This window comes from Taudactylus pleione, unplaced genomic scaffold (assembly GCF_031769625.1).
Source record: "Taudactylus pleione unplaced genomic scaffold, aTauple2 ptg000202l, whole genome shotgun sequence".
Taxonomy (NCBI): Eukaryota; Metazoa; Chordata; class Amphibia; order Anura; family Myobatrachidae; genus Taudactylus; species Taudactylus pleione.
This window is the reverse complement of record NW_028284604.1, coordinates 55426-79953: the sequence shown is the minus strand read 5'-3', so window position 1 is coordinate 79953 and position 24528 is coordinate 55426.

Below are 24528 nucleotides of genomic sequence, written 5' to 3'. Positions count from 1 at the left end.
CAAGCTATTCTTAGTCTGAGAGTAGTTCTCTCCCAGTATCCAGACTGTTTTGTTTTCTATATCTGTGTGTCTTTGTATATGTGCTGCTAGTATTGCAGCTTCCTTGTGTCACTGAGGTGTCAGATTACCTGCTGGTATTAATTAGCTCACAGCTGGACTTCCCAGCACATATCTGTGTCAATCTGCCCTGTGACTTGTCAGTGCAAATCTGCACTTGCATTTAGCACTCTCCTAGTGTATGCCTGACTTCTCTTTGTGTCTTGTCTCTGCCAATCATTTCCAGCATTCCCATATATTCCCTGAGTCCACTCTGCTCTTGTCTGTGCAATCTGCAGTAAATGTCTGTGTTCTTTGCTCAGTGTCTTGTCTCTGGTAATCAGCTCCAATCATTTCTAGCATTCCCATATATTCTCTGAGTCCACTCTGCTCTTGCCTTAGCAATCCCCAGTATATGTCTGTGTTTTTCTGCATACTTAACTGTTTCCAGTCCATGCCTGTGTTATAGCATTCAGTTCTATTTCCAGAGTTCATTCATTCCATTCACCTCCAGTGCTATTGCATTCTTTATAGTTTCCGGTCTTCTGCCATTCCCAGGTACCTGTCCAGAGGGCCGCGACCTGCTCACTTGGTGCAGCTGAAAACCAAATCCCAATTGGAGGGGTCACTGGAGAAAACCACCAAGTGAGTTAGACTCCGCGCCTCTAGGCAGGTCTAGCCAAACCTGGGTTTGGCCGCAACTAGGAGGTCTAGTCACTCCCCTAGTCACCCGAACCCCTCGGCTCACCGTCCTCCACAGAGGAATTCTTGCACTGGATCGTGACAATATCTTTATCTACGGCATCTATCATTATTTGTGTGTGTGTGTATGTATATATATATATATATATATTAGGGGTGAGCGGGTTCGGTTTTACTCGGTTCTTATCGCCACTTTACCGCAATTTCGGCTCGATTTCATTCGCTATCCAAAACACGTGTTCGGCGATAGCCAATAAAAAGATCCGAGTAAAACCAAACCCGCTCACCCCTAATAAATATATATATATAATCTATTTATCGCTACAGTATCTATAATTATACACATACATCTATAATTATATATCTGTCTATCATATATAATATATAGAAAAATAAAGTAGCGAGGTCACTCACCATAATTAAGCAAATTTAAGTCCAGTTTATTCACATACCACCAGTGTCATATAGCTGTAAAGTCCTAGTGACCTTGCTACTTTATTTTTCTACAAATGTATGGACCCTGGATGCTCCATGTGGTTACATTGAGGTGCACCCCTTTGGGCTGAGATTGGCTGCAGTGAGTGCGGGCTATAATGGACTTCTATATATATATATATATATATATATATATATATTTATGTGTGTATGATGCCAGTTTCGACTACCAATAAATATATATACACATACACACACTAGTAGAGTAGTGAGAGGCGCAGTCAACAACCATTAGTTTATATTGTGTAATTTACTGTTTAAGATACAGACCTTTTCCCCCTAAAGTAAGGATCTATTATATAATATCCTTTGATGTCAGACCAGGGCATACACAGTGTTACACGCACAAGCATGGGGATGTGGGATCCCGAGCGCCGGCATCCTGTACCCATCCCCTATATCCAACTAAGGGGCTGAGACCAAGGATGCGATGGGTGTGGAGTAGTGGACGTGCAGTCGTAGTGAAAGTACAATAAGTACGTAATGTGGATGTGCAACTAAAATGAGCTGCAAAAAAAAGCACATATAGAGATCAGTGTTAATAACAATGACTGCGTTAATATCAATAATGCAATAGTTTTACATTGCAATAAACCCTCATTATATACACAGAAAAATCCTTCACACTCAATACTAGAATGCCTGCACATATCTTCTAAACTGTTGGCAAAAAAATAAAAATACTATTTGCATATGTTACAGTATCCATTGCACTTGGGCATGTAATATTTGCTATATACGGCCATAAATTGTAATGTAATTGCATTGTGTACTTTGGAGATGCACACAGGAACACCACCACCAGTTGCACTGCAGTCTCATCTCAGCCAGGTACCAACAAGGGGAGGGAGCCACAAACAAGGGGAAGGAGTCACAAACAAGGGGAGGGAGCCACAAACAAGGGGAGGGAGCCACAAACAAGGGGAGGGAGCCACAAACAAGGGGAGGGAGCCACAAACAAGGGGAAGGAGCCACAAACAAGGGAAGGAAGCCACAAACAAGGGGAGGGAGCCACAAACAAGGGGAGGGAGCCACAAACAAGGGGAGGGAGCCACAAACAAGGGGAAGGAGTTGCAGCTCAATATTTATGTAAATGACTGCCTCTGAATCAATCATAAAATTGCGTATGGATTTGCGATCGCACTTTACGAGTCTGTTTCAGACAGACTGAATAAATCTCTATGGGCTCCATTTACAAAAGAGTTTCAGCTGTTAAAACTCGTTGCACATGAAAAACAACACTTCATCCTATTTAGTAATGCACGTTTAGGGTTTGGGCATAACAGCGCTATTTGTTAGCGTTTTATCATGAGAACAAATGGCAACCTTTATTTACTAACGACGGTAATGATAACTTACCATTCGTTTTCCTTAAATTAACTCGCCAGGTGCTGGCTTCTGATAAACAGCGCTCACAAGCGCTGTGGTCCGTCCCATCCAATCAGTGTACAGCACCCGGCACCCGCCCCCTCTCTCCTCCCTACACCCTCTGGAGTGTAAAGCACCCGGCACCTGAGCCTTCTCTCTCTCTCCCTGCCGCGTGGGGTGTACAGTATCCGGCACCTGACCCTTCTCTCTCTCTCTTTCCCCCGTAGAGAGCACATCACCCGGTGGCCCCCCTTCCACCCTCCCGCAGCAGCACTCGGCTGTCTCCATCCCTGCGAGACAGCGGCAGCAGCCTGTCTCTCCAGCCCAGTAAAGAACACCGTGTGCTGGACTTGGAAGGAAGGTTGCTGCCGCTTCCAAGCAGGGGTCATAGTCGTATAGTGCATCCATGCACTTAGCTGATGGGAAGCCCACACCCTGCCCCACCACAGCGCATGTGCTGGACATAACCCTCACTGCGCATGTGCAAAGAATAGAAGTTGGAGAAAAAAAATAGTCAGCGCTATCTGCATAGGAAAAATAGCACTAACAGGGGCAATCTTCATTAGTGCTCGCACCTAGGATGTGTTTTAATAAATACACATTAAAAAATGAAAAATAACACAGTGAACCATAATGAAAATTATCACTGCAAGTAGAACTCGTTAGTAAATGGAGCCCTATATAACCAGTTTAATTGAGAACTAAATATTTTCATTTTATTTCACTATGTTAAACAGTGTCTGTGGCTTTGTAATCTGTATTACTTACCATTCTGTATTGCACTGCTGCTACTTAATAAAAACAGATTATACAAAAAAATCAAGCAGTGTATCTGTCATGTTAATGCAAAGTTAAACAAAAAAAGAAACACATTTGAATGTGTAATTTGCACACAAATAAATTATCCATATTCCCCATTTACAAAGTGTTATTTCATCACAAATGGAAAGTCCGATGTGAGATGGCTTTCAGTTCAAACCTTTATTTTGTCTGTATCTAAGGTTTTACACCAGAATATTTTGCTATACGATATCTATATTGAGGATTCACCAGTTTTTAATCATAACTCTTTCCAAGGTTTTGTAATCGTTATGGTTGCCTGCCAAGAATTAAAAGTAACATTATGTTTATTGGTAGTTTATTTTTCCTTATATTAGTGTCTCATTTCCGCTTATCTATTTTATGTGTAAAAATGATGAACAGGAATAACCTTTCTGCACATTGTTGGAATACAAAATTGTTGTATACATAGATTAGGACTTCTAGAAATACCTTTCAGCCATGATTCTTGGTGACCACTATAAGCATTTAGGTAAGTTTCTTTGAAGTTGCTATCAATTGCTCACTTGCCCAGAATACTTTTACACCAGTCATTCCATGTCAAGTGATCTAAATCAAGTATCCTTACCATTTACTTTTATACTCTATACACATTTCATACTATAAGGGGTAAATTTACTAAAGTGAGAGTAACCAATCAGATTCTAGCTATTATCTTCTAAAAGGTGCTAGTTAAATGTTAAGCAAAATATGATTGGTTGCTATGGACAACATCTCCACTTCTAAAAGCTGTCACTTTAGTAAATTTACCCCTAAGAGTCTCATTTTTTTCTCATGTTGTAAAGGTTTGAAAATGTCAAAAAGCCCCTCATTTGGCACTTGTGCGCATACAAATACCTAATTTTCTCAGGGCCGGACTGAGATATTTAAAAAAAAAAAAGATCAGAACACAACAGGAACTTGTGAGAACAAGGTATAATTGGCTAGGGTTGACTGAATCTGACACAAAAAGACCCGGAAGGAACTCTCCCTCTGTAGATGCGACCCCTTACCATAGAGCAAGGCTGTAACTATGGTAGTGCGACCAGTGCCATGGCACAGGGCACCGCAGGGCAGGGGGCTCTGTTTGGACCTGTCAATTCTCACTTGTAGCTTCCTCTTCTTTTATCCCCAGCATCTCCTGGCCTCCCCTATCTCTTCCCTGGCCCTTCCTCATGGTACTCTATCTTTATGTCCCTATTTAAAAGATAGGGGGGGGGAGGAAGGGTCGCCAATGCTTTCTCTGGCACAGGGCACCAAAAAGTCTAGTTACGGCTCTGCCATAGAGGTACTCTAGTCACGTCTTCCTCCCTGTAGATTATGAACAGTCCATATGCTTCATAACCCATTCATTGATGCAGTCAGTCACCAGGTACCCTCCACCAGCAATGTTTACAGTGGTATCCAGTACTTATAAATGACAGTGGATCCTTTCTCTGCACTTTGGATACCTCCTCTCTCTATTTTTATTTACTTCAGATGATATTGATGCAGTATACACACTGTTTTTATTGTTAGGCAGCACAGACGGTGTAATGGTTAGCATTACTGCCTCACAGCACTTAGGTCATGGGTTAGATTCCCACCACATTCCTATCGGTGTGGAGTTTGTATATTCTCCCTGTGCTTGCATGGGTTTCCTCCGGGTACTCCAGTTTCCTCCCATACTCCAAAAATATACTGGTAGGTTAATTGGCTCCCAACACAAATTAACCCCAGTGAGTATGTGTGTGTGCATGTGATAGGGAATATAGAGTGTAAGCTCCACTGGGGCAGGGATTGATGTGAATGGCCAAATATTCTCTGTAAAAGTGCCTCGAATATGTGTGCGCTATATAAATAACTGGTAATAAATAATAAATAATAATCACTTGCATGACCTGGTCGCATTTGCAGGCTGGGTTTTCCCTGTCACGGCCTCCTCTGATTCAACCATATCAGATCCACCTGTCAGCAGCTGCCCAAGCAGTCGGCCTCTCAGTTGCCGCAGCAACCTCTCCTCAGCCCCCATCAGCTGGTCAGGCTTCAGAAGGGAGGCAATCCAAATAATTTACCAAAACTGTTGATTTTTCAAATTATGTTAATAAAAGCTATTTAATCCTTATTTGATATAACTGTATTAACACTTGTTAATAAAATTATACTGAATTGGGTTTAAATAGCTATTATTCACATAATATACTTTTTTTTTTTTTTTTACAATATTATGAATCGGGTTTAAATAACTTTCTACTTCAGGGTCCATAGGGTATCCACAGGATACCTTGGGGTATAGGTGTGACGTCAGTCGCAGGGCACCAAAGAGTTAAGCTTTCAGCCTCCGAGCACTAGGTCCCCCTCCTATACCCCGCCCCCGGGCCAAGGCACCTCAGTTTAGTTTGGTGCCCGGCCGGAGTCGGGTGCACCTGTTGGAGTGGGGGCTAGAAGAGCCCCTGAAGCTTTTTCTTCATGCAGCTGTGGCTGCACATCTGGATGAACAGCATGGACAGTCAGTCCTGACGTCCATGCTGTCTTCCCTACACCCCGCCGGTACCAGAACGCCGGTACTGATCCGGGGATGCTGGTGGGCGTCTGGGGTCACAGCTAGCGGTGACCCCAGATGCTCCGGACCATGGCCGGATTCAAGGGGGACAGAGGTAAGCAGCGGGGTCCCGCGGTGGGTCCCCGCTGATCACATGGTCCTAAGTCCCCAGGCAGGGGGCTCCCTGGGGACTGGCTGCAGCGTGGAGCCAGGCGACCAACCTGCGCTTCCACTACCCCCTGGGACAGCGGACCGCAGCAGAGCGGTAGCGCTGTGGCGTCCCAGGGGTTAAATGCATGCCAGGGGAGCGCGCCTTCCCTGTCTCACAGCCGGCGCCTCCCCCGCTGCACACAGCCCTCTCTGCACTGTGCTGACTGGTCCTGTGTCAGCGCTCCTCCCCCAGGCCAGCTTCTCTCTGCTCCTCGGCGGCCATCTTCTCTGCAACGCATGGTGAACGCTGCTGGAAGTCTGGAAGGAAGCATCGTGGTCTGGGTCCCCCCGCATACCTCTCCTCCGCTGTGGCTCAGGTCTGTGTATGCAGCGCTGTGTCCTACCAGGCCCTGTGTCTGTGTAGTTGAGTGATCAGCGCTGTTAGTGCAGGAATTGTTATTTCTCTGCATTGTATGTGACTGTGCTAGCGCTGCCTGTAACTTTTCTTCTCTAAACTGTCAGCTTTATTACTGTCCCTGTTCTTTCTGCTAAAGCCCTTGCGGTGCGGTGCTGCAGGGTGGTCTCTCGCCTATTTAATACTTAATTGGTGAGAGAGGTCACATACGTGGTGCCATCATGTCTGAAAGTGATTTTCCCCTCCGGCTACAGTGTACCACGTGCAAAGTACCGTTAGCGGAGGGGGAGGGTAGCGCGGAGGGCCTTTGCCGGCAGTGTTTGTCCATGGCGCGGCCTATTACGGTTACAGCACCGGTACAGGAGCCGCGTTTGTCCCAGCAGTCTGTGGTGTCGTCACCCATGCAGGGGTTCCCACGACAATTGGTGGTACCCCACAGTCTCCCTATTTCCCCGCTCCCGGGTTCTCAGGAGCCAGCGTGGGTTAACTCCCTGACGAGTTCTGTACAGCACTTGTCGGATGTGTTGCAAGGGGAGCCTGTGATGCGGCCTCATAAAAGGCCGGTGGCGTCTCTGTCCGCTCCTTATGAGGATGACGAAGGGACGTCTGATGATGGGGAGATTCTGGATCCTTACGATCAGGAACCTCTCCATACTAAGGACGCTGATGCTAAGTCCAAAGTATATATTCCTGGACTTATTCGGGCGGTCCGCACAGCCTTGGTGATTGAGGACGAAGTTCCCCCAGCGGCTAAATCTAAGTATGCCTTTTTCAAAGATGTGAAGGGCGATGCCACAGTCTTTCCTCTTTCGGGTCAGTTGGTGGACCATTTAGAGGAGGCGTGGAAACAACCTGGCAAAAGATACCAGCCGCAGAGACGCCTGGCGGTGGCTTATCCGTTCGCGGATAATTATTTTGCTAAGTGGGAATCCCCTCCACAGGTGGATTCTCACGTGACCCGTCTTGTCCGTAGTGCCACATTGCCGATGCCATCCATGTCCTTCCTTAAGGATGCTACGGACCGCAAGGTAGAAATCTGCCTGAAGTCCGCTTATTCCCTTGCAGGGGGGGCAGCACGGCCGGCTATGGCCATGTGCTGGGTTGCCAGAGCGATGGAGCGCTGGGCGGATTCATTAGAGGCTTCTTTTGAATCCGACTGTCCGGCCGAACAGGCGGAGTTGATTGGCAATCTCCGTGATTCGGCCACCTACATCAACGAGGCGGCTCTAGACATTAGTACTCTGGTGTCTAGAATTTCTTCAGCAGCGGTAGCTGCTCGTCGCACCTTGTGGCTGCGATCCTGGAAGGCGGACGCAGATTCCAAGAAAGGTCTGGAAGCGTTGCCGTTTACCGGAGAAGTTCTCTTCGGTCCGGATCTGGATAAGATTGTGGCCACGCTGGCGGCAGCCAAATCTGCTTGTCTCCTGTCGGCCGCTGCTCCTTCTGGTTCTGGACCATCGTCCTTTCGGTCATCTAGGGCCCAGGGCAGGCCCAAACCACAGTCGTTTCCTCGACAGGCTGGCCCTAAGAAATCGGTCAAGCCCCGGAAACAGGCATGGAGTACCAGACGTCCGGCCCCCAAGCCAGATGACAAGCCTGCGGCCTGACGGTCCGGGTCTCCCCTTGGGGGATCCCAGGGTGGGAGGCCGCCTGCTGCAGTTCTCCCGGTGTTGGTCGTTCACTACGACAGACACTTGGGTTCTGGAGGTGGTCTCCCACGGGTACGCCCTCTCCTTCCGGCACAGACCCCCGGCTCGATTCTTCACCACGGGTCTACCATCAGACCGGAACAAGGCTACGGAGCTGCGGAAGGTATTGCACACTATGCTCCAGGCTGGAGTTATAGTGCCTGTTCCATTCTCCCAGAGGGGCCAGGGTTTCTATTCAAATCTATTTTTGGTCCAGAAACCCAATGGGTCATATCGTCCGATTCTCAACCTCAAAGCACTCAACAAGTCTTTGCAGGTCCCGAAGTTTCGGATGGAGACCCTACAGTCCATCATTCTGGCGCTGGAACCTGGGGACTACATGGTGTCATTGGACATACAGGACGCTTACCTGCATGTCCCTATTCTTTTGCGCCATCAAGAGTTCCTTCGGTTTGCAATCCGCAGCGACCACTTCCAGTTTCGGGCGTTACCTTTTGGCCTGGCGACAGCACCACGTGTTTTCACCAAGGTGATGGCGGTCATGGCGGCTTCTCTGCGGCTGCAAGGAGTCCGCATGTTACCGTACTTGGACGACCTGTTATTGGTGGCAGGATCTCCAGAGCTCCTGTTACACCACTTGGACCTGACCATTGCACTGCTGCAACGGCACGGCTGGCTAATCAACTGGCAGAAGTCCACTCTAATCCCGTCTCGGAGGATTCTGCATCTTGGAGCCTTTTTGGACTCGGGACAGCAAAGGATCTTCGTGACGGAGGACAAGATCTCTGCTTTACAGTCAAGGGTGCGCAGTTGTCTGCACAGCCGCCGAGTGTCCTTACACTCGGCGATGAGGTTACTGGGCTCCATGGTGTCGGTGTTCGACATGGTGGAATACGCCCTGTTTCACTCCAGACCTCTGCAGCACCTGATCCTGTCCAAGTGGAACGGGCTGCCTCAGTCTCTGAAGTTCCAGACGATTGTGCTCACCCCGGAGGTTCGCCTGTCCCTTGCGTGGTGGTTAAAGACGACCCACCTCAACAAGGGACGTCCGTTCTGGGTTCCAAATTGGGTCCTGTTGACAACGGACGCCAGTCTTCGGGGCTGGGGAGCAGTTTCGGGTCCACATTTGTTCCAGGGCAGGTGGACGCCGACAGTAGCGGAGCTTCCAATAAATATCTTGGAACTCCGTGCGGTCTTCAATGCTCTCCTGCAGGCACAGCGGTTTCTCCAGGGTCACCCAGTGCAGGTCCAGTCGGACAATGCTACCACCGTGGCCTACATAAACAGGCAAGGAGGGACTCGCAGTCGGGCGGCTCTCGTAGAGGTCTCTCGGATCCTGGTTTGGGCGGAGCGCAATCTTCCGGCCATATCAGCGGTCTTCATCCCGGGAGTGCTAAATTGGGAGGCGGACTTTCTAAGTCGCCAGGACGTTCATCCAGGGGAATGGTCCCTGCACCCGGACGTTTTTCAACTACTGGTGGACAGGTGGGGTCTTCCAGAAATCGACCTCATGGCGTCCCGGCACAACAACAAGTTGCCGGTGTACGGGTCTCGCACAAGAGACGAAGGGGCGTCTCTGGTGGATGCTCTGTCCATCCGGTGGACGTTCAGGTTCGCATACCTGTTCCCTCCGGTCTCCCTTCTTCCACGGGTAATCCGGAAATTCAAACAGGAAGGAGGGACGCTCCTGTTGATAGCTCCCGCGTGGCCCAGACGGCACTGGTTCTCAGACCTTCAGGGTCTGTCCGTGGACAGTCCTCTGCGGTTGCCGCTACGACTGGACCTTCTGTCTCAGGGTCCTTGTCTTCACCCGGACCAGACTCGGCTGTCTTTGACGGCGTGGCTATTGAGACGGCCATGCTGAGGTCCCGGGGGTTTTCCAGCTCTGTGGTGCGTACCATGTTATGAGCTCGGAAACCGTCTTCCGCGAGGATATACCATCGCGTGTGGCATACGTTCTTCCAGTGGTGTCGACCGAGAGGTTATGCACCGCGGGAGTTTCGTCTGTCTCGGATTCTCGCCTTCCTGCAAGCGGGACTAGATCACGGGCTTCGCCTTGCTTCTTTGAAGGTACAGGTTTCGGCCCTATCTGTCTAGTTTCACCGTAGGATTGCTACAATCCCGGATGTGCGCACCTTTATGCAAGGTGTTCTCCGTATTCAGCCGCCCTTTGTTCCACCTGTGGCGCCTTGGGATTTGGCTGTGGTCCTGAGGGCTCTCCAAGGACCGCCGTTTGAACCACTGGGCTCAGTGGATATTAAATGGCTAACAGCTAAGACTGTTTTCCTTCTGGCCGTTGCTTCGGCCAGACGGGTTTCTGAGTTAGGGGCTCTTTCTTGTAGACCCCCTTTCTTGATTTTTCATGGGAACAGGGCAGTGCTCCGCACTCGGCCCGAGTTTCTTCCCAAAGTTGTTTCCCAGTTTCATGTTAACGAGGAAATAGTTGTTCCGGCCTTTAACTCACCGGGTCTTTCCGTGGGTGAGACCTCTTTGGATGTTGTGCGGGCCTTAAGGACTTATGTTGACCGCACTTCTTCGTTTAGGAAGTCGGACGCTTTGTTGTCCTCTATGGCTTCTGTAAAAAGGGTTGGCCTGCTTCAAAGCAAACTTTGGCAGCCTGGATCCGTATGGCTATTTCTGAAGCTTATCTTCATGAAGGCCTACCGGTCCCTCCTTCTCTGAAGGCTCATTCCACTAGGTCTGTGGGTCCTTCGTGGGCAGCTCGACGTGGTGCCTCGGCAGTTCAGATCTGCAGGGCTGCTACGTGGTCTTCTGTCCATACCTTCGTGAGGTATTACAGGTTTGACACCTTCGCCTCTCAGGATGCTTCCTTCGGGCGGCGGATTCTCCTTTCTGCACAGGAGCGTCCCCACCCTTAAAGGATACTGCTTTGGGACATCCCCAAGGTATCCTGTGGATACCCTATGGACCCTGAAGTAGAAAATATGAGATATGGTAAGAACTTACCCTTGTTATCTCTATTTCTACGAAGTCCATAGGGTTCCACAGGACTCCCGCCCTGTCGCACCTGTGCTGCAGATGGGCTTTGCTCTGGTCACCGGTTTTCCGTCTCCCTCTGGTGAGAATGTGATTCTTGTATGTGTCCAGATCTTTGTTCTCTCTCTTCCTTCTCCTCCTCCGGCCTATGGCTTGGTAACTAACTGAGGTGCCTTGGCCCGGGGGCGGGGTATAGGAGGGGGACCTAGTGCATCCTGGGAGGCTGAAAGCTTAACTCTTTGGTGCCCTGCGACTGACGTCACACCTATACCCCAAGGTATCCTGTGGAACCCTATGGACTTCGTAGAAATAGAGATAACAAGGGTAAGTTCTTACCATGTCTCATATTATTTACGTAATTTGATCATTTATTTTTAAAATTTTTGGGGACATGTTTGTAAAAAATATTAGCCAATTAAGGGGCGAATTCAATTATCCTCGATGTTCCTGCATGAGAAAAAGGGATGTAGCCTTGAGCTATTCAATTAGAAGTAATTTTCCTCACACGGTAAGCATGCTGCTAACACGTGTGTTAACCCAAATATTCTAGTATAAGTACAAGTAGCTATAGGTTAACATGTTCGCGGCAGCCGTGATAGGGGCAGAAAGTCAGGATTTTTGTTCGAATCCGAGGAGGAGGTGAACAGAAATCTGCGTTAAGTGCCATCTGTGGGCTGTAATTGAATAGCCCAGAACATTGCATCGCAGCGAATCCTAACTTAGAAGATAATTGAATTTGGCCTTAAGTGGTAAACTTTCTATTACTGTAGGTGTGGAACTATACTGTTTCTTTATGCTACCTACCTAATATTTGCTCCCTACTTGCTCATTCCGTTGCAACTTTATTATCTCAATAAAAACAGACTGCATAAAACAAAAAAAACACAATTCCCCTTCTCTTGGTCCAGTAATAAATATAAACTCTTGTTGGCTGAATCTTGCCTTCCTCTGGGTCAGTGGTATTGAGTTCTGAAAAGAGTGCTAGGAACAGCTCAGGAAAATAAACATTGTAGATGGTTGGCTACACACTTAACCATGTGTAGCCGGCCGATGTATCGTGTGGTGGTTCCCGGTGGGGGTGCTAGCATCGGCAAGTGCATACACACAGGGCCGGATTAAGGTCTGTGGGGGCCCCTGGGCAACAAACATGTGGGGGCCCCTATTAAATGTTACAAACTGGGGGTATGAGCAATGGGGACCTTATGCAGAGCTCCCAGTAGTGTCAGTGCCCACAGTGGTAGTGCCCCGTATGCAGTGCCCACAGTGGTAGTGCCCCTTATGCAGTGCCCCTATGCAATACTCCCATTAGTAGTGCCCCCTGTAGTAATGCCCTCTGTATAAATGCCCCCAGTAGTAATACCCCTGTAGTTGTGCCCCAAATAGTAATGCCCCCCAGTAGTAATTGGGCGTGTGCCCAATAGTAATGCCCTAGTAGTAATGTCCCCTGTATAAATCCCCCAGTAGTAATACCCATGTAGTTGTGCTCCCAATAGTAATGCCCCCAGTAGTCATTCCCCCTTTAGTAGAGCCCTCTGTAGAAATGCCCCCAGTAGTAATGCCCCTCTAGTAGTGCCCCCAATACTAATTCTCCCTCTCTAGTAGAGCCCCAATAGTAATTCCCCCTGATTAATGCCCCCTGATTAATGCCCCCAGTAGTAATGCCTCCCCCTCCAAGTAATGCCTGCCCCCCAAGTAATGCCCCCAGTAGTAATGCCCCTCCCAGTAATGCCTGCCCCCAAGTAATGCCCCCAGTAGTAATGCCCCCCCAGTAATGCCTCCCCCCTCCCCGAGTAATGCTCCCCCCTGAGTAATGCCCCCAGTAGTAATGCCCCCCCCGCCAGTAATGCCCCCAGTAGTAATACCCCAGGTGTAATGCCCCCCCGAGTAATGTCCCCTGTAGTAATGCCCCCGCCAGTAATGCTCCCAGTAGGCCGCTTGCACTATAAAAAATAAATAAATAAAGCTCATACTTACCTTAAACTAATCCCTGCGTCCGCTGCAGTCCGCTCGGCTGCTCCTCTGCACCATGGCAGAGACGTCATGACGTCTCTGCCATAGTGCACTGCGTGAGCCGGAAGCTGGAGCTCACGTGAGCTCAAGCCTCTGACTCCGGCTGCGGGGAGGGAGCCGGGCGCCCGCTGGTTACAGCGGGCACCTGGTAAATGGAGCCTCCCTGCGGCGCCACGGTTAGGTTGGCCGGAGGAGGCAGAACTGGTTCCGTCTCCTCCGGTCCACTTTAACCCCGATGGGTGTGGGGGCCCTAAACGTGTGGGGGTCCAGGGACGATCGCCCCTGTCGCCCCCCCCCCCCGTTAATACACACTTGCAGATGCCAGGAGAGATGGCGTAACAGCGGGGGCCATGCTGCATTAAGCAGCATGACCCCCGCTGACGATATCGTCCATTGGACCTGTGATATCGCTGATGAAGTGTGGGTACACATTGCCCAATGTGGACGATATGTCATCTGATCTGCCCAATCGGACAACATATCGTCTAGTGTGTACCCGGCTTTAGAGTGGTGACAAACAGACGTCTTTAACTCCTCATTTAAAGCATAACATCCAATTGCTGCAATATGAAATTGATTTCAATGAATAAAAGCCACAGGAGCACTTTAACTACTCAAGACGGTTTTGATTGTTGACAATAGCATTTCAGACAAATGTGAAGGAAAAAACCTCTCCAGTTGCAATTATATTTGTGTTACTGTGTGACAAGGCCAATATAAGCAGTGAGATATAAAGGTGCTCTGCTTTTCCAGCTTCATTTGAAATTGCTACATTAAGAATACTGTAGTTCTGAAATAGAGATGGACAGAGAGAGTATGAGCTTCATCTAAATGCTACACTGTGCATGTACCTGTCAATAATACCTTTATAGTGGCAAATACTACAGGTATGGTAGCTATGGTATTGATGGTCAGGACTGTGAAGTATAAACACCTGAGGCTTCAAAGACCATACTTGGATTTAACGCAAAAAAAACACTGCCACCTGTAAAAATGAGAGTATAAAATAAACCCAAATTAGGGAGAGCTGCATAAGACAATTTAGTTATATTACTATGCCATTTACGGAAATTCAATTGGATGCTCCTCATGAGGATTGTATGCAACTCTTGTCCCATGTGCCTTTAAAAACAGGCTTTGCTATACATGCTTGTGTGCCACGTACATAGGTGTGCGCAGAAGCACTTCCCCTCGGCCGGTTCATGGACTACTTCGACCCCCTTCCACCCTGCTTCTGGGACATACACTACTCACCTGGGAGGCCAGGTGCCGAAATAGCACCCCCTGTGCCGGCTTATGACCATGCAGCAATACTTCACAACACTGTAGGAGGTCAGTTTATAACATAACATAATGCAAAGGTTATTTTGCATTATACAGAATAGAAATAGGAATAATTAAATTCCTAATACAGGCACTAAACAGGGCTGTGTTTCTGAAGCAGCTGTTATACAATGGAGATAATCAGTCCCCAAATACCAATTCGAAAAAAATATATACAATGAGAGCACTTTTGAGGAAAGGATGATGCTAATATATAACAATTGGTAAAAATAAATGAAATCTATTTATTACAGAGTATACATAAGTATAGTATAAAATACTAGATGGTTCTAGCAAACTCTATTTAAAATATGTTAAGTTATGAATATCATCACCCCTGATCAGTCCACTGTGTAATGGATAATTGACTGTTGAAGTATGTCCTGTTCCTATAGTAACCTCCAATTGGAAATATAGCCTCTAGAAAGGATGTCCAACATGAGATGGTTATAATTACCGTCCGTCCGGCATAGGGTCCTGTATATTAGCGGATAGCATTGCGCATGTAGCTGTGAATAGACGATCCTTTGAAGTCGGCAAACCTTTGGTTGTGGACACCTTCAATCTTGTGGGCAGAGAGTAAGTGCACTTATAAATCGTGTTGAAAAGCAATCCGGAGGTTTGGTTCAGGTATTAAGCGGTTTCTTAAATATCCTAGTCAAATGGTAGGTTTCAGAGGTGCAGTCTCCAACGCGTTTCACTGTGCTCCCCACAGCTTTATCAAAGGTGATTTGAGGTGTTCCAAAGCTTGATATTTATACTGTGGCCAATACTGAATGGCTGCTGATTAGCACACATGAGGGAAAGTTGATTCTCGCCTTTCTCTAATTCATGATTACACAATTAGAAATTTTGTACAAAGGAGCAGATCTATTATATGGGTTCTAATTTCACCAAGGGAAAGAACCAAATGATCTAATATATAATATAATGTAAATAATAATAATATAGAAGTAATTATTATTACCCTCTGGAGTAGTGATTTCCCGATCTCTCCAGTCATGTGATGTAAACAAAAACACCACATGACCGCTGCAATGTCGTGTGCAGCATGAGTGTTAGCATGCTGGGTAAACACACAGAAAGGACAAAGCAGGGATAGTGTGGACAGAAGGCCCGATTCATACCCGGTCGCAAGGCTGCGTTTGCAATTAGCCAGCCGATGTTTTCAATCTGCGCATGCATATGCTTCGCAGTGCGTGTGTGTGAACCGGCCACTGCGATCGGGAAGCAATCACAGTAAGCACGCAGAATCTTCACACAGTGATTGACATGAAGTGACCGTTTGAGGGTGATGACGAGGGGTGGTCAAAGAAACACAGACGTGCCTGTGCGTTTGAACACCGTTACAGGAGTGTGCATAATTAAGCCCCTGTGATAACATACGCTGCAGAGGTCTAGCAAGCAACAGGAAGTTTAGCAGCTTGTGCGGCAGGGTTAAGTCAACCACAATCGGTGCGAATGGTTCCGATGTTACCGCTGACTTGTGGATGCATGTCATGGGAAGAGGGCAGGCTTTATACAGTGATGGGCGTCTTGGTATAGTGCTGCGGTTGCCGTGTGATTGCATTAATGGGCATACTTTCGCACCAAGCAGGTACGTGCGAACGCAGCCTCGCGACTGGGTCTGGATCGGGCCCAGAACTCATAGCCAGCTGGATGTGACGTGCAGTGGAGGCAGACTTCTGCATCATCCGGGAATGATGTGCGGTCACAGTGCGGACAGACCCCAGCACTAGCTGGAACAAACACCGCAGAGGTAAAACATAGGAAAATATGGGAAAAAATTATCAGGATATAGAAATGAGACATTAAGGGCTCTATTTATTAACATTATTTTTACTAAAATAAAGCGAAAAAGGGTGTTTTCACACCTTTTTCACATTATTTTAGTATCACCTATAGTTATTACAGGGCAATTGGAGTAGAATTCGTAAAATTCTACTCCAACCCCTTACTTATTTTTAGTAAGCAGATCGCATTTCCCATAATTGTAATGGGAAATGTGATCTGACCAAAGTTACTAAAAATAAATTGTAAAAAAATACCGGGGAAAGCCCTGTGATAATTACGCCACCTGGAGGTGGCATTATCCAGGGTCACCTCCGGTTACCGGACTCCTACTCTGCTCTAAAAGGCAGAGCAGAGCCGGGAGCCGGCCCCAATGAACAGCTGTGTGCAGCTGATACACTGCAAAAAAAAAATTCACTTACCTGACTCCAGGGACCGGTGGTCGGGGCTCCGGTGATAAACCCCCTCCGGTCAGCTGGTCTCCCATGCTGCATTGCGGCCCGGTCATCAGGTGATCGGGTCCCAGTGCAGTATGGGATATCAACTGACTGGAGGCAAGGAAGACATCACCGGAGCACCGATGACTGCAGATAAGTGCTATTAAGTGAGTGGGTTGCGGGGGGTTCCGCGATCACCGTGGGCAGGGCTTAGTGTCGGGGGCGGGGCTTAGCACCGGGGGTAGCAGCGGTGGCCGGTCGGCGCATGCGTGGGGCACTAGTCACGGTATTTTTTTTGCGAAAATATCGTGACTAGGGTGCGGAGGGGATTCGCAGGGACAGAGCTTTCTCGCAAGCTCTGCAAGGGATTTGTAGTAAATCCCTGTGATATTGCCTGAATTCGCAATTTGAATTCAATCGATAATATCACACTACAATCTGCATTACAAATGTGGATTGTAGTAAAAAGAGCCCTAAAACATGTTCATGGATTCATTTTGTATAGTAACTTTAGCAGATGCATACGCGCACGCAGGGGGGGTTTCCGAGTACCTAGAAACCCCCCCTGCCCGCCACTACATTGCAGCGCAGCTTAGCAATATATATATATATTTTTTGTAAAGCGATCTGAGTGAGCCGGCAACTGTACCTGGCTGAGCTGGCTGTAGGGGGAGCTGCAGCAGTAGCGCGCAGCTCCTCCCGGGTAGTTTCCAATTCCCATGGGGGCACCGCATTGTAGGAGGCTGAGAGATTGTGATTCGGATCCAGTGACAGTGACCGGCGCTCTCTCCCGCAGGTGGGTGTAATGTATGACATGTGGGGGGAGCCGATCTTTAATAAGCCATGCCAGCGCTGTATTTATATGACTGAATTTGTGTCAAGTGAGAGGTGTGTTTGTCTCAGTGTGTATTTCAGTGAGTGTGTGCCGGCTTTGTCAGTGTGTATGTGTGTGACTCTAGGCTTTGTCAGTGCAGTGTGTATATGTGTAAAGGCTTTGTCAGTCTGTGTGTGTGTGTATGTGTGTGTGTGTGTGTGTGTGTGTATGTATGCATGTATGTGTCATACTTGCCTACTTTTGAAAAAGCATTTCAGGGAGATTGTGAAAGCAGCATCTATGAGCGCAGCGGTAAAGTGGGCGTGTACTGCTACATCTGAGAGGAGTGTCATAAAATTGATTTACAACCACATGTATATGAGCCCCAAATCAGTTAGTAAGATCTTCTTGTTGATGAAAATACACTGATACTTCTCAGAAAATACATGTAACCGTAGGGATCATTGTGCCTTATAACCAATGCAGGGAAATTATACTAATGATCCCATTTGAATGTATATATCTCTGTTTTTTATTTTATATAAGTGTCATAATGGGGGTAAGGTGAAATGAGGGAGATTGGTAGACTCTTCAGGGAGACAGGAGGATTGCTGCTATTTCAGGGAGCCTCCCTGACAATGAGGGAGAGTTGGCAAGTATGGTATGTGTCTGTCATTGTGTGTGTGTCTGTGTATAGGCTTTGCCAGTGCAGTGTGTGTGTATGTGTGTGTATAGGCTTTGTCAGTGCAGTTTGTCTGTGTCAGTGTGTATAGTGTTTATCAGTGTGTGTGTGTAGGCCTTGTCAGTGCAGTGACTGTCAGTGTGTGTAGGCTTTGTCAGTGTGTGTGTGTGTGTGTGTAGTGTTTATCAGTGTTTGTGTCTGTAGGCCTTGTCAGTGCAGTCAGTGTGTGTGTGTGTGTGTAGGCTTTGTCAGTGTGTATGTGTGTGTGTAGTGTTTATCAGTGTGTGTAGGCCTTGTCAGTGCAGTGAGTGTGTGTCAGTGTGTATGTGTGTGTAGTGTTTATCAGTGTGTGTGTAGGCTTTGTCAGTGTGTATGTGTGTGTAGTGTTTATCAGTGTGTGTGTAGGCTTTGTCAGTGCAGTGTGTGTCAGTGTGTATGTGTGTGTAGTGTTTATCAGTGTGTGTAGGCCGTGTCAGTGCAGTGAGTGTGTGTCAGTGTGTGTGTAGGCTTTGTCAGTGCAGTGAGTATGTGTCAGTGTGTGTGTTTAGGCTTTGTCAGTGTGTGTCTGTGTAAGTGGGTGTGTGTGCGTGTATATGTCACAGTGTACGTTTGCAGTGCCGCCTTTTTTATTTCTTCGAGGAGCTGAAAAGCTCCACATAAATACGGTATGGTCAAGTAGACGGCACTCCAAACAAAGTTCAACAGGCGGGGTGCAGACCGCTCAGTCTTGATCATACAATCAGATACAGGCAGCACTCCTCGGGCACTCAATAATCCAAGCTTGTTAATGCAATTATTACATGTTTCGTCAAGACTTTGCCAAAATATGTAATAAATTCATCTGAAACGTTTCAAAGTAATGGATTAACAAGCTTGGATTATTGAGTACCCGAGGAGTGCTGCCTGTATGTGGTTAGGTTTTTTGCCATTGGTTTTGAAACCAAGTATAGGAAACCCCCCTTTTAAAACCCTGCGTTTGCCACTGAGATGTAATGTAATGTGTGTTATATAGCTGTTACTTTATAAAGTCTAACACAACTTTTTTCTTTTTTATAAAGTGTCTTCTATATGTTTTTAAGAAAAATAAAGAATGCTAAATTTGAGTGTAAAGAGTAATAATTTCTTAAAATGGAATGAACAAATATTTATATTTATATCACCAATATTATCCTTTTCAAATGCCCATCCACGTTCCTCTCCTCTGTCCTCCTTCACCTATCTCCTTCCCAAACCTATCAGAGTGTAACATGCCTGGGAAGCATATGCATCTGTTTTCATAAAAATCATCTTCAGTGTGTACTAGCACCTGCCCTACTAGGTGCAAGATATACACCTCCTAACAGGCGTATGTACATGCTTGCATATTGATCTGGGCAGCTTTTTTCTGAGCACATTCTTGCTGAATTGTACCTACATGAGAGTCAGGGGCGTAACTATAATGGGTCCAGGGGGGCCCCGCACTGCACACCCTGCACCATAGTATTACTTACCTCTCCGGAATCCCACGTTGGCGTGGGGGTTTGGTGCTGTAAAAACTAGTGGAAAATGGTCGTTTGCGCATGCGCCGTGGCCATTATCCCGGTGACCTGCACATACTCTATAGACTCTGGGCGCACTCTAGTGCCCAGAGTCTATAACTCCGGGGCGCTGGCCGCAAACAGCTCAGTTTGCTGCTGGCCGCCGGACAGAGAGGAGGGGGCCCGTGTTGGAGACTGCACATGGGCCCCCTCCTCTCTAGAAATGCCCCTGATGAGAGTACACCTTCTCACCCACGTTCTGCCTCCCTGATTGTGAGTATAGATACCATCACAATTCGTTTGACTCTACATTCACACATTTGCATGCGCTCATTTTCTCAGCAGGCGCAGTGCAGATTCACGTAAGATAAGGTATGCAGACGGGCTTTATGTTCAACGCTGAATCAGCCCCAGAATGTCTATTTTCAATAAGGATCAGTGGTCCCCATTTCAAGTGCTGTTATGGCTCCAGAGAGCACTGCAGTGGGGCCGAGGCCAGATGGAAAGCAATAATGCTGTGTCTCCATGTCTTAAAAGATGTTCATTTGAATCTGATCATCTTAAAGACTTCCACACTGCTGTATTTATTATAATTTAGGTGTACTGCAGAACATAGCTGACATGGACAGATTTTATTTGATTATTTGATTCAGGAGAAGACATAGCACAGAAACAGCCCTGGTATGTGTGCTTAATAATCTTCTGATGGCAAGAGACAGAGGTGACTGTTCAGTCTTAATCCTTCTGGATCTCTCTGCAGCATTTGGTACTATGGACCAAGCAGTGGCGGATTTAGACTTTACTTTTAGGGGGGGGGGGTTTAAGAATTAATACTGACTCCTCCCCTTTCTAATGATTGCTCCTCCCACTTATAGTCCTGCCCCCAAAGTGAGTTTCTGTGGTGCATGAAAATATAATACACAAAGGGGATAATTCAAATATTTTTTTGAAGCCGATATTTGCATATCATCTGACACTTTAGAGAGTGCAATATGCAAATGTTTGTTCAGGCGCCGGATTCTAATTTTTTTGTGCTATTCAGTAGGGGGTGAGCAGAAATAATAGCGTACATGTCATGCATGGCTGATTAGAGCAACAATTGAATTGCTGCACAGGGCCCCCAAAAAACATTTGAATCGTCCCAAACTCATTTACCGACTTTAGACTTATTTATTTCAACAGTTTTGGTCTACCAGTGGGAACTCTGTCAACCCAAATAAGCATTACCCGAGAACATTAATTGATACAGAATACATTATTGTACACTATTGCTCTGTTTCTGGACATTGCACTCTACTCAGATACCAGTACTGCCAGCCTAACAACATCTCTGTAACACATATAATGCATATACAACCTAATATATATCAAAGGAGCCCCATAAACACACAGACCTCTGATCCCCAAAACACAGAGAAACCATAAATGTATCCATGCAGTACATTGTGTCACATAAAGTATAGACATTGCATTCATTACTGCAAATGCCACACTAAAGGATCCTCCCCTTTCCCACACACACATATACATAACACACACATATCACACAGAACACACACATACATAACACACACATATACAGTGCATCCGGAAAGTATTCACAACGCTTCAATTTTTCCACATTTTGTTATGTTACAGACTTAGGGGCCTATTCATCAACACTAAAATAACGTTTTTAAGGACATTTTCCTTAAATAACGTTATTTTGGTATTCATGTAGCCACTTAGCAAGGAGATATCTGTGATATCTCCTGAGCTAAGTTCCCCTGCGTTAATTTCCACACTCCCCATACATTAGTATGGGGATGTGGAAATTGTGGTATTCATCAAATTCAGAAAATTATCAATTTTCGGAATTTGATGCAGTTACTATTGAGGTGAGGTGGCGAATAACAGGTGAAACTTACCTGTATCCGCGTGTGCAGGTCCCCCGACGAGTCCCTCCGGCGCTCTGCTCCGTCCTCAGGCTCCGGAGGCTGATCGGACATGTGTGCTCCCCAGCAGAGCACAAGAAAGTTTAGACAAAAAAAAAAAGTTTTAGATTTTTTTCTAATCTGTCATGTGGTCTGCTGGGAAACCACATGACAGACCAGCAGGACAGATCAGGAGGCTGCTGCGCGGACAGGTAAGTCGGGGGGGGGAGGTGAGCGGAGGGGGGTGGGGGTTGGGTCAGGGGGGGTACACAAACTTAAGCATCTGTAGGCAGTGCTGCGCATGCGCTGGTTTTACAGATGTAACAGCGCATGCGCAGCACTGTTTCCAGATGCGATAAGGTAGTGTAGGCAGGGAAAAGTATCTATTTCCCAAAAAGTTGTCATCGCAAAAATGACAGCTTTTCGGAATAGATACTTATGGAGAGGTGGAATGATGCATTCCACCTATAATTAGCTAGAACTCCATGAGAGTTCTAAAGCTAATTATCTCCAGAGAATTTTTAGGTTTAATGAATAGGCCCCTTATTCCAAAATGGAATAAATTAATTTTTAGCCTCAAAATTCTACACGCAATACCCCATAATGACATCGTATAAAAAGTTTTCTTGCGATTTTTGCTAATTTAATTTAAAAAAAACAACTCAGAAATCACATGTACATAAGTATTCATAGCCTTTGCACAATACTTTGTTGATGCACCTTTGGCAGCAATTACAGCCTCAAGTCTTTCTGAATATGATGCCACAAGCTTGGCACACCTATCTTTGGGCAGTTTCGCCCATTCCTCTTTGCAGCACCTCTCAAGCTCAATCAGGTTGGATGGGAAGCGTCAGTGCACAGCCCTTTTCAGAACTCTCCAGAGATGTTCAATCGGATTCAAGTCTGGGCTCTGGCTGGGCCACTCAAGTACATTCAGAGTTGTCCTGAAGCCACTCCTTTGATATCTTGGCTGTGTGCTTAGGGTCGTTGTCCTGCTGAAAGATGATCCGTCGCCCCAATCTGAGGTCAACAGCGCTCTAGAGCAGGTTTTCATCCAGCATGTCTCTGTATATTGCCGCATTCATCTTTCCCTCTATCCTGACTAGTCTCCCAGTTCCTGCCACTGAAAAACATCCCCACAGCATGATGCTGCCACCACCATGCTTCACTGTAGGGATGGTATTGGCCTGGTGATGAGCGGTGCCTGGTTTCCTCCAAACATAATGCCTGGCAATGAGTTCAATCTTTGTCTCATCATGGTCTGAGAGTCCTTCAGGTGCATTTTGGAAAACTCCAGGCGGGCTGCCATGTGCTTTTTACTAAGGAGTGGCTTCCATCTGGCCACTCTACCATTCAGGCCTGATGGGTGGATTGCTGCAGAGATGGTTGTCCTTCTGGAAGGTTCTCCTCTCTACACAGAGGAATGCTGTAGCTCTGACAGAGTGACTATCAGGTTCTTGGTCACCTCCCTGACTAGGGCTCTTCTCCCCCGATCTCTCAGTTTAGATGGCCAGCCAACTCTAGGAAGAGTCCTGGTGGATCCGAACTTCTTCCATTTATGGATGATGGAGGCCACTGTGCTCATTGGGACCTTCAAAGCAGCAGATATTTTTCTGTACCCTTCCCCAGATTTGTGCCTCGAGACAATCCTGTCTCTGAGGTCTACAGACAATTCCTTGGACTTCATGCTTGATTTGTGCTCTGACATGCACTGTGAAGTGTGGGACCTTATATAGACAGTTTGCAATGACTTCCCTGAGTTTTTCTAAGAGGTTGTCAGTTGTATGCCTCTTAGTGAAACCAGTGCTACACAGAGTAGTCTATATTTGAATGAGCTGTTTCTTAGCTGCTGCTGCTGTTGGTGTCGCTAAAAGCAATACACCCAACCAGTGGGCTGTTACAGTCATGTAATCTTGCATGTGCCCTGTTTCACTTGTCCACATATCTGTGGTTAAGTGGACATTGGGTACAACGGCATTTTGGGAGGACACTAATTAAGTTTTTATTAATGTCCCAGTACAGGCTGGGAATTGCTTTTCTAGTGAAGTGGAACCAAGATGGGATTTGGTAGCAGGGACACAGGACCTCAATTAACAGTCTAAAACCCACTGCACTTATGGCAGATATCGGACACACATCTAATACCAGCATAGATGTTATGGTGTCAGTGATCCGCTGTGCAACAGGGTGACTGCTGTCATACTTGCTCCCCCCTTGCAAAGGATTGTTTAACAGTCAATTTTTTGTAACTACTACTTGTAGTCTTCCTGGTCCCCTTCTGGGATGCAGATCCACTCCCAGTAGCAGGCATAGTGCTCAAGGATTCTTCAGAGAAATCCAGGATAGGGGAGGACTAAGTTAGCCTTATCAAATTGGATGCAGGACTAATTCCAATCATGATTGAGGAAATTGTTGATGAAGGTGTTGGTGGTGAAGATGCCAGGTGCTTGGATCTAGCAGAGAGAATTGAGTTAGCTGATGCCAGACTGCTTGTTGTCATTTTTTTAGCCAAAGTTTCAGAATTTTGAAAACACTTTGGATAGATGCACTGTAGATGATGTTTAACAGGAAGGAGGTTCCTAGATGGAATGGTTAACGTCCCTACCTCTACTTCTTCTGGCGTGACAAAGTGTACAGATGGCTTGACAATTGTTGTCCGGATTTGAGTAGAAATGATTCCACACATAAGAAGTGGATTTTTTTGTTTTATGCCCAAACATGACTATGGGCTTTTACTTATCATGGTCTACAACTGTTTCCACTCGGGCATGATTTAACAAACAACATCCTCATCATCAACATCATCATCCTGTTGCACTTCCTCAATTTCTATGTCAGCATGTTGACTTGTGCTGCTCATCCCCAAATTTGCAGAGGATGCACAAGTTG